This window comes from Trachurus trachurus (genome assembly GCF_905171665.1).
Source record: "Trachurus trachurus genome assembly, chromosome: 15".
Lineage (NCBI taxonomy): Eukaryota > Metazoa > Chordata > Actinopteri > Carangiformes > Carangidae > Trachurus > Trachurus trachurus.
In genome coordinates, this window is record NC_139906.1 from 18,780,374 (window position 1) to 18,791,625 (window position 11,252).

Genomic DNA, 11,252 nt, shown 5'->3' on the forward strand with positions numbered 1-11,252 from the left:
ACATTGATGGCTTTCCGAATTCAAAATAAACTCTAATCGTGCTAAATATATCTCGATATAATGTCACATCATCAACATTTGCGCAGATAACGCAGCAGTAAACCATCATTCACTTTTAACTCTTTTAAATGCTGGCTTTATTTGAGGGTGAGAATTTTACAGTGAATAATAAATGTTCTAACTCTAGATTAAGTAAGCCTTTGGTCATCTTTTATCCTGTTATCTTTTAGTCATTAGGCCCTGCAGACCTAATTTGTCAATCGTGCCAGAGTAAGCCCCCGTCTTAAAGATTGGTGGTAGTGTGCAGCCACAACATCTGCAGTTATTGATCCACCAGACTCAAATGCCCCTCTGATCCATATCACAGTAAGGCCTTATCAGTGACATACAGGGATTTTCTGATGCTTATAGTCTCCACTGAAGTTTAATGCATGAATGCCTGGAAGGCTATGAGATTAAGCAACTTCTCTTTGGAGTAGGAGTAGCCGATATTAAAATATGTTAATGATATGTAAAATTGATGTAAACTGAAGTGTTTGATACAACATCACAGAGTCTCCATGCATTTTATTGCCCTCAGTGGACTTGGCCTTGTAGTCCATCTCTTGCAGATTACTATACCTTGCATGTGTAAACTGCAAAAAGAAAGTTTTTAAAGATTGGACAGATTCTCAGTGCTCAAATGTATTAAGATGTGTACTGTAAAGGAGGTGCAGAGCACACCTTATTAAGGTTGATAAAGTGTGTTTGTATGCCAGTCTGTGAGGTATACAGTACATAGTAAGTAAGTCACATAGTAAGCATTTATGTGCACCGAAGCTAAAGCTTGGTCAGGAGAATCAAACGTGTTGCAGCTCCCATGTTGAATTATCTGTATAACCAGGAAGAGCAGGAGTATCAGCACTCTATTCCTCAGTGGTTTCTTCACCTTGTCAAAACTTCTTTCCATAAAGCTAGAGCCTGTCCACTCAAGAAAGCCTCAAGAGTACCCCAAGCTTCAGGGTTGCTGATTCTGACTGATTTGGAGTTAGCATTTCCAGTTACTGTAGGTTGCTTAGCATTGAGCTATAGTCACCATCTGCCATTCAAATTAACTTACAGTAGAATAGCCTTTTGTCAAGCCATACAATTAAAAGTGTCAAACATGACCCTCATCCCTGTACTGAACCCCCATACAGAGAACAACCTTTTTCTCTAGCTTGCATTTTAACTTTCACATAAAACACTGTTCTCATTCCCAGCCTTCCTTTGAAGGCCACGCTGGGGCAGGACTTCAATACATTACAATAAAATGTCTGTCAGATGCCATGCTCCTTTCCACAGCAACACACTCTTTGGATGCACAAGATGCAGCTGTTTCCACGACAATGTCACCTCTCATTTTCTCTCTTTATACTCCTGTCTTTAAGGTCCCTGCTTCATTGTCTTTCCATCTCTGCTCTGCTGTCAGTACAGAAATCTCAAACATTTTATTATGATGCTATTGCAGAAACCTGAAGTGACCTTACAAGATTCTGCAATATTACAGAATTACATAAACTATTAAACATAATGTTCTGCAGAGCTGTGAATACCCATTGAATGCAAAAAGATATCATTTGGGATGTCTGCTAGATTTATATATGTATTCATCTTTTGAATTGAATGTCTATGAATCCATTTGGTTTTTTTTATTTTTTTATAACACCTCCCGTAATTTTTAATTTATCAGTGAGTTTCATCCTGATTACAGCATTCCCTTTGACCGAGGACATCATATCTATGAGGCAAGTTCTCCAGTGTAAATATGGCAGTGAATTTCTCAAGTTATGCTTCCAATCTAACATGGGCATATCAAGGACACTGTCACAGTTATACAATATTATTTGTGTTGGGACCCCACTGTGAAAACGTCTATGAAAGCTTTGAATGTTGAGCATAGAGAGCAGCAGAGGGCATATCACATGTTTACACAAACCATAAAATACCTGGCTATGGCCATGACATAGAGTCTTTTTAGGAAATACAGAGGAAGGACCCACTTCAAGACATCTGCTTTCCTTAAAACATCATAAACTATAATTAAAACGCTATAATTATGAATTAATTGTACTGTATGATATATAGTGTGTTTGCCTTATATGTTTCTTATTTTAACAAAATAGGTGTTCATAATTACATAACAAAGAATCTCGCAATGATAGGGTCAGCCACAAACGTGTTAATTGCATTATTTGTTGAATGTTTATTTCTCATCATGTATGTTTTTGTTTGTTTTTCAATAAAACAGTGTTGTTTAATGTGTTATTGTGTAAAACACCTGAGAGTATGATGCTCTGTAGTTATGTGACCAGAGTACAACACTATATGGAGCACACAGTCATCAGTTTATTTTTTTTCATCACTATTTTTTTTTTTTTTTCAAAAATCAACATTGAAAGATATGAAAAGTTATGTTTAGGTTGTACTTTTCTCCAAGAAGAGGGTATGTAAGTCTTAGTTTTATGACTAAATTAAATGTATATATGGCTGTCCTTAATCAGATTAATATCACACAATGCTTAGGAAAATTCAAATTTTATACATAATTTTGATTCATTTCATATTTATTTATTTTATGAACCTTTTTTTTAATAGATAGCTGTTTTGAAGTTACTCAGATTTTCTCATTTTTCATTTTTCCTCATACTTCAAAATAACATTACCATTACAAAAATGGGGTGTTTTTGTAGTGTTTTTAAAAACCACTTGGTTATGGTTAGGAAACAGACTGTGTAAGGTTCAAGTAAACTGATGGTGGCGGGAGACAAGATGCAAACCAGACCAAGTCCAACAGTTGGGAGGCACAGTCATTTATGTTGGTGATATGCCCAGTCAACAATAGACCAAGACTAATGGAGATAATTTTAACCATTAGAATAAATAACTAGTGCTGGTGTTTTTCTGATAAGGATGGCTTCCAGTGGCCACTTGTGGTAACTATTCCTTTAGGCACTTTGGCAATGGCACTAAGTTTTGGCGATGGTAGTGGCCACATGGCTTGCTGCCTTCTGTTGGAATCCAGGCTAAACATAACGTATGTCCTCCATCACAATGAGGTGCTTGTCATTGGTTGATCTCTGTCTCTGTAACATTAGCATTGACATTGGTCAGGCTCAGATGGTTCTAACGTTAAATAAAGCTAGTAACATAAAAAATAAGAATAAAACCGGAAGTAAAAAATGGAAAACCCCAAAATTAAAAAGTTAGCCTGCAGTTGCATTATACATTCTAATTGACTCTGATCATGCTAATGTTGGTGTTGCTGTTTATTTTTGTCACTAAAGATAAAAGTTCAGCCCTGACACCTGTGCTAATGAATCACAAAAACACACTGAATTGAAACTAATGTCCTGCAGTGACAGAAAGACACTGCAGGACTCCATAATCATTGCATATTATAATGTTGCCTTCTTTGTTTTTAAGGCCAGTGACTCACTGGCATCATAGTCTGTAGTTTCATATAAAATATTAATGTGTCTCTGCAAGTCTTTTAAGTCTAGCCAAGTTAACACTTGCAGCACACCTAAACCCCATATCAAACGGCAGCAGCTGCAGAGAAGCCCCAAGCCACCTCAGCTTAATCCAATTTGACTGGCCATCACTGTGGGCGATGCTGGATGGAACATTATGTGAGGTGGATAGAGCTTTTTACTCTGCATTAGTGGAAAGGGATTTATCAGTCCACTTTTGACTTTGCTGTGAAAAAAAATAAATTGGTCAGGCACTAAAAATGTATGCTGTTGTGCCCCACCACAGGGTCGTGTGACTGATTAAATTAATAATCTGCTGTATATCAATATTAGCGACATACAAGGAAAAAACTGGATGGAAATATTAGGTCTTTGTTTTATATATTCACTATAATAACAGCTACTTTTATAAGCAAGTAGAACTTGTTTAAGAAAGAATACCTCAGACTGTTGCAAATAATATATATTTTCTCTAATTGACCTTGAAAGGTGATTGGCAGCCTCCTTTTTTTTTTTTTAAAGGGCAGATGCACAAGTTGGACAACCTTCCATTTCTGTTGCCTGGATGCTTCACAGCCTGCACATGATTTGGAAACTGGTGAATTGTCTGAGGAGTCTGAGCCCCAGTGACAGAGAAGGTGCAGAAATAAGCTTTTAGCTAATCCATGCCAAACATATCAGACATCTGTCACTTGCAGTAGCGGCCAGCCTTCTGCTTTGCAAGCTCATTTGGCACTCAAAAGTAAAGATTGCGGAGACAATCTTCAGATTACACCGCCATATATATCGCTCTCTTTACTTGTACAGTATGTGTGGAATACACATCCGCAACATATTGGTGGTCTCTGTGGTTTTAAGTGAAAGACATATGCCCGGTCCAAGCAGCAGAGATAGAGCTATAGGCAGCCAAAGGATAGGATGCTCTACGATAGAGTTCTTCACCTGAGCTGCCGGCAGCATTGTGCAAACAAATAAGATGTGAACAGATGCAGAAGCGGTGTCGCGTTGTGATGACCTCAAAACAAATAATTAACACCATGGGATTTTTATGTCACTACCTATCTTACACAACAGTAACAACAACAGCATGAGAGAAGAGATTTGTTGATTTATTTCCCACACCCTCAAAACATATTTTATATATCGTCTTGCTCTCTCTCCTCTCTCCCACTCTCGTAACAGATGGTGAGAGGGATCCACTCATGGGTCAGATGCTCACAGAGAACAGGTAGCACGTACAGCACTAACTCATTTCCCTTCTTTTTATTTATCTATTTATGTATTTTCCGCTCAACTCAATTTGAGGAACGAAAGTTTGCTTAATGGGATGGGCTATAATCTCAACAGCACCTGACACGGTTGCGTTAGCACGGTAACTGTTGTTTCCTAAGTGCGCCCTAATTATCAGAAATAGATGCTGTGTGATAATGGCTGCGTTTACAGGTGCCTCCGTATGTGTGCGGCCTTTGGACTTTCCGCATTAGAATTTTACTGCAGAATAAGTTAGAAGGGCAAAGAAATAAAGAAATAAAGAAAAAAAGACAGAAAGTAAACAGTAAACCCAATTATCTGTATCATGTTTCCATTAAGTCAGTTATATTGAAGATCTCATCTCATGAGGAACAAAATAGAAAATAAAAAAAAATCCAACAAAGTAGAGAGAAGACTGGTAAATCGGCCTTAAAAGCACCTGGGAGTAAAACTAGTGTAATATGCTGATATAGAGCAGCTAACAGGGATTATGTAATGTTGTGTAGACGGTTCATTTGACAATGATGTCTTTAAGGAAGCTCCAATAGGTTTTTGCCTTCACATTAAGCCTCCTCCCCACCTCCCCCATTAAATGAGTTCAATTGCTTCGACGGAGCAAATTGTATTCCTTTAAATCGTGAAATAGAAACATAATCTTGTTCCCAAACTGGGAAGGTTTTTTTTTTTTTTTTTTAAAGCAGGGAGATTCAGTATGCCTGGGCAATGTAAAACTGAAAAGCTTTGGCACCCTCTGCTGTTAAAGTGATTTCCAGATGGCAGCTATTTACACACACAGACCTGCTGTAGTGATGCAGACATGGCAGAGGGCAGGAGGAATGTCGAGCAGCCTGACAGAAAGGAAGATGAAAAAGGAAAGGTCCACTGTGAGATTTCAGACCATTGTTATGCTCTGATTAATTCTACCACTGAAGAGCTTTTGTTATTATTCTTTTATTTTTATGGTGAATGTGTCTCATCTTAATTAACATTTGACTCATCTGAAGGGTCATCTCTTATTCATCAGAGGAATCTGCAATTCTCATCCGATTTAAAACCAGTGTTGGAAAAAGAATAGAAATTTCTCTACAGTTTTTTGCATTGTGTCCAAACTTCCTGCTCCCAGGTGATGATTCCCGGTGGTAGATCGGACTAATTGTCGCTATTGGTTGCTTCATATTCCTCTAATGCCTTGCAGCTTTTTCCTCCTGCTCCCAGGAGCAGCCTACTGCACATTTGCTGAGCTGTTATTTGTCGGGGGCAGAGCTTTGCCCACATAGTGTGTAGTGTGCTCTGGTTATCCGGGGGTGAACTAAGACAAACATTAATTGGTGGCACTGGATCCTGTGCTCCATACCTGCTGTGAGCCTGCGCCATGCTTCGGTGTGGCAACCCCATCATCCCTCCTATCCGAAATCTCCTCTGACAGGGCCAGCAGCACCGAGCTCCTGGTTATCATTTATCATCCCAGCAGATTGGCTCATGTAACACGCGGCAGACTGATGGGTCATCTTCATGCTGGGGACCTGGCTGGAGTAGAGCTGTGGCAAGTTGTCTGCATGATTGGAGAGCTGAGAAATGGAGAGAAGGGCTTGTCATTAAAGAGAGAGGAGGGAGCCTTCTAATTCATCTCGCTAGTCATCGCCACGCGGCGTAAGTGCTTCAGACAGCTCTGATATCGTATTAGCACACCTGCGCAGGCCCCAAGAGGAAAGAACAGAACTTCGTAGTGGTGTTCCTCACCAGCTCCCTCGGAGATGTACACCAGAGATTACCCCATTAATATATCCCACTACTCACTGGGGGTGGGGGTGGGGGTGGGGTGTAGCTCCCTTCCTATCCACATTTGTAGGATACCACAGGTGGCCTCGCCTCCACACAGGGAGGCACACTGATAGTTTTTTTCAGGGCTCATCAGCTCCATTGAAAATGTCTGGTGGGCTTTGTTGGCTGGGCTGACACCTGCAGTGTTATATACTCTTTACAAGCCATCCAATCACTTTCCCCATTTTGAGCACAATGTTCAGAATGTGTATATAGTCTATATATATATATTCTTTTGACTTAAAACAACACTTTTCATCTTCAGCCCAGTTCATTTATTGTGAAAGCCATGACATGATCAAAGGACAGAGGTTGACAGGTCATCATTAAGTCATAATCCGCCCAGAAACCCTCTTTGTTATTCTTATGATCTCAGGCAAAGCAATAAATACATACTTATGAGCATGGATTATTGTTTTGAAAAGGTCAAAACCAACACACCAACTAATCAGTGACATCATGGAGAGATGCAAGCTGCTCCATCAACCAGGAGGTGACTTTGTCGACTCATGGGGATATTTCCTGTGGCCGCTACACATTAATGAGCTTAATTTCATAGCAATGCTCAACTAGGGAATATCTCTCCCCCCTGAACGTCACCATGGATACTGACTCTTATTCAGTGTTAATGGGGCAGACATGGACAGTTTTGCTTTGATGACAAATTGAAGTATTGGCTGGCTTTCATCTGTTTTAGAGGAAATATGATCTTAGACACAAGTCTGGATTTCACTGTCCAAGTTTATAGCAGTAATATAAACTATGATTTAAAGTGGATTTTTACTTTAATGGAAATTACTTTTGCATCTCATTTTTTGGCATTCGGCAGCTCAGCTGTCTCACTGCTACTCATCTCCGGGGATGGACACACTCTGACAGGTTCTACTCAATATTGCAAGGTGAGTGAATTGTGCTAGGTATTATTACAGGTTTAATAAAATAAGATAGGCCACAAACAATCATTTGAACAGGAGTGGACCTGTAAAAATATATTACTGAGGATTCTATTATTGCAATTCATATTAAAAAAATATATTTTTGTATATTCTAAATCTAATTATTTCCAAGTCCTAAATATGTCAGAACTCACTTGCCCACTCTGATACAGCAGATACACATTCAACTAGTTACAAACAAATTGAAATGCCGGTGTGGGAAATTGTCAGAGAAGTTGTGTGGTGCGATTTAAACAGACTGTCTGGTTTTGTGATGACAGAGGCACAGTTTACCATGGCCATTCATGCTGTTGAAAGCAGCTCCCTGTGCAGATGTGATCAGCAGAGGCAGAGTCTCCCTCCAGCTCAGATTGACAAGCCAGACCAGACTCAGGAGATGGATATCACAAGGGACAGCTGAGATGCAGGAAACCAGTGGTGCAGGCAGTTTTCAGCCAGCCTCATTACAGTGGACAGGTTTATCCAGGCAATTGCTCCTCAGACAAGGTTGACTCCAAAGCACTAATTGTGTAATGCAGTATAGGATGACGATTATGATACAGCTCCCTGGTGTAAAAAATGACTGTAAACAGTTGGGATGTTTGTTATTACCACGGGACTGTGTGAGCTGTATTACCAGTGGCATGTCATGGTGAGTAGATACATTGTTTGATGCACTTGCAAACCAAATTTCTTAATGTGTAATTTCAGACTGGCCACATTAGTCAAAGCAAAACTACAAAACAATAAGTGGACAATGTATTCAAACTGTGTACACGAGTGTTGCAATCACAATTAGTGTAATGAAGGAAGCATCTTGTCTGCGATTTGCCCGCATTCACCTCGTCTTGTAACTGTGTATTGTTTAATGCTTGTCTGCTACTTAACATAAAAGCATCAGATCAATTATGGCCTTACGCATGGTCTGTCTGTATTTCAGTATCCTCTCATGTGTCTCACTCACTACGGCAAGAGTATAATCTCTGAGCATTAATCTTTATTATTCAGCAGAGCCACTGCAGAACCCAAATCACCAACCATATACTCAAGGTCACCATTAAAAAAGAAATGAAAAAATTAAATGAGATATGAAGGAAAGAAGGAAAGCAACATCTTACACACATTAATAAATCAAAGTGTATGCCCCCAATCAAAATCTAAGTGGAATACTCAATATTGATTGAAGGGTCCTTATTTTCCCCAGGATAACACTGAATACAGATGTCATTACACATCCAAAGAAACGTGTAAATAAAGGAATTCAAATTAAAGATTTGCTTTGTATTTTGCCAGTTTTTAAGAATCAGACCATTGATGCTGAGGCTGCTGTTCTCTAGGAATACAAGCTGCCCTAAGACAACAGTTGTCTCTAAACCTGCTGTGAAAGCAGTTAGATCACTGGTCAATTCACTGATTGGACACTCGTATTATGTGCACTGAGGAGCAGTCGATACTGACCACATTCAAAACATACGATGAATTTCTCCAAATCACACAAGGAAAATTGTCAGAGATATGAGATGAAAGTGGCGGCTGTATCTTTGTTGTTCCATACAAAAGAAAAACATTCATTTCTTTCAACAATTTTCCTAATTTTCCCTTTTCTATAGACATTACGTGCAGCTCTAATTGACCATTCACTAAACTCCTACTCTGAATAATGACTGCGCAATCATAGTATAGAAACTAGACACAGCAGGTCTGTGTGGGGAACCAAAGCTATAGTCTGTATTTCAGAGTTTGGAGGTTAAGCATGTGCAAAACCGAATCAGTGAAACACAGTTTTTTAACTGCTCTAACATACTGTGAGCTCCACCTTTTCCAATGTCTGGTTAATCAGCATTCACCTACAAAAAGAAAAAGTGCCCCATTGAGAGCCAAGGCAAAAACCTGCACTTCAGGTTTCTTTTCCAAATAAAAGGAACTACTCACAATCATTTTGTCATTTGTTACAACATAGAAACTATAAATGTAGCATTAGAGCAAAGCCTTTCTCAACAATATTCTCTCCATATACACACAAAGCTGTTTTATTTATCTATTTTATTCTTGAATAGTTGTTTAGCAATACTCCGTACTGTATCTAATCATTTATTTTATGTTTTAGTGGCTTTAAAGATGCGACAGTATGTGTGTTTTTAGTGGCTTTAAATTTCATTATTTTATTTATGTTTTTTTTTTTTTTTTTTTGGGGGGGGGGGGGGGTGAGAAACCAACATGGTTAAAAGCAATATATGATATGCCACCTGTTAAAATGTTTTCATATATGTCTGTGTGTGCATGGACAAATCAAATGTATTTCCTATATAAAGAGGTAGAAAGGAAGCTTTTATTTGTTTTCTACTGCATGCTAAAGATAAACGCGAGCTTGTACTAAAGTGCATTTAACTTGAAGACATGAGTCTGAAGTTAAATGCACCACTTCAGAAAAGCATCATTACACCGTCAAAGAAACACTGCTTCTTCAGGGCAGATTGGAGGCTGCAGTGAGTCATTACTGGAAAATGGCAAGGCAAACTGGGGCTAGCTGGTTAGTGTGCCATCTATAGGTGAAAAGAAACAATAGAACCAAGCGTTGACATTGGTGTTGGTTTCAACTGAGACAGTTCTTGGCGAATAAAGGATTTAAGGTTGATGCTGATGCTCTTTTATGCAACATTTCTTCTAATATTAGATATATTTAAACAGCTGTTAATGCTAATTAACATTTAACATTAATATTTGCAAATAGCACTTTTACCGAACACAATTACGATCTGACAAGTTCAACTGTCTTAAAAACTGTCAAAGTTGTTGTTGTTAAACAGTTATCAATTTAAATACCTGAGAATTTTCCCCAGATAAAAGAATTGCTGAAAGATTGCAATGTTATGAAGGCTAATGGAGCAGATGAAAGCCCAGATATGACATCATGATCGTAATTATCCGTTCTCAATTAAGAGTGACACAGGGGGCTTTCACATCTACCTCGTCTGGACTTTTCTGTTTGATCTGAACCAAATGTACAGGTGTGAAAGCTCCCCTGGACCAAGAGAGGCCATCTCGGCCTGGATCAACCATGGTTTGGAGTTTTGCAGTGTGAAAGCTTAAAGGTTAGCCTACACACATTAGCATACACACAACAGTACATCTCACTGGTCTCTCCCAACACAGAGCCAGGGCTCGCAGCATGGCTTGCCGTTTTTTTTCTCCTGCTGGCAACGATAAAGCCTCCTCATGATGAGGACGTTCATCCGAATCCGAATTAGGTTCGCATATTGGGCATGGCATTGATGCTGCTGGCCTAACCCTTCCTAAATCGCTACTTTGCTAACTAGCTTTTTTTTTTTTTTTCATAATTATATTCATACATGTATTGGTTGAGGAGGTGAAGGAGCCTTGCTGTTGCTTGGCTCTTGTTGCTCTATGTTTAGTTTTGTTTAGTTTATTGTCATATATACATTCAAGGTACTGTGTAGTTAATGCAATGAAAAGCAGTGTGCCAGACATCTCTTCAACCCACAACACAATAAAAACAGTTAATATAAAATAAAATAAAAACTAGTTCACAGTCCTTTTTAAATAAACAGGTATTACACCCACTGGCAAGTGAGCACTCATCCAGGCACAGTAAAGGACCATGTGCAGTTTAAAAAAAACAAAAAATCATGCCAACAGGAAAATGAGTGGATTTCCTGTTGGCAGAAAATTGCAAGATGCTTGAGAAGTTTCTTATCAGTTCATTTGAGTGATTACGAAAGAATTTCATTCTCCA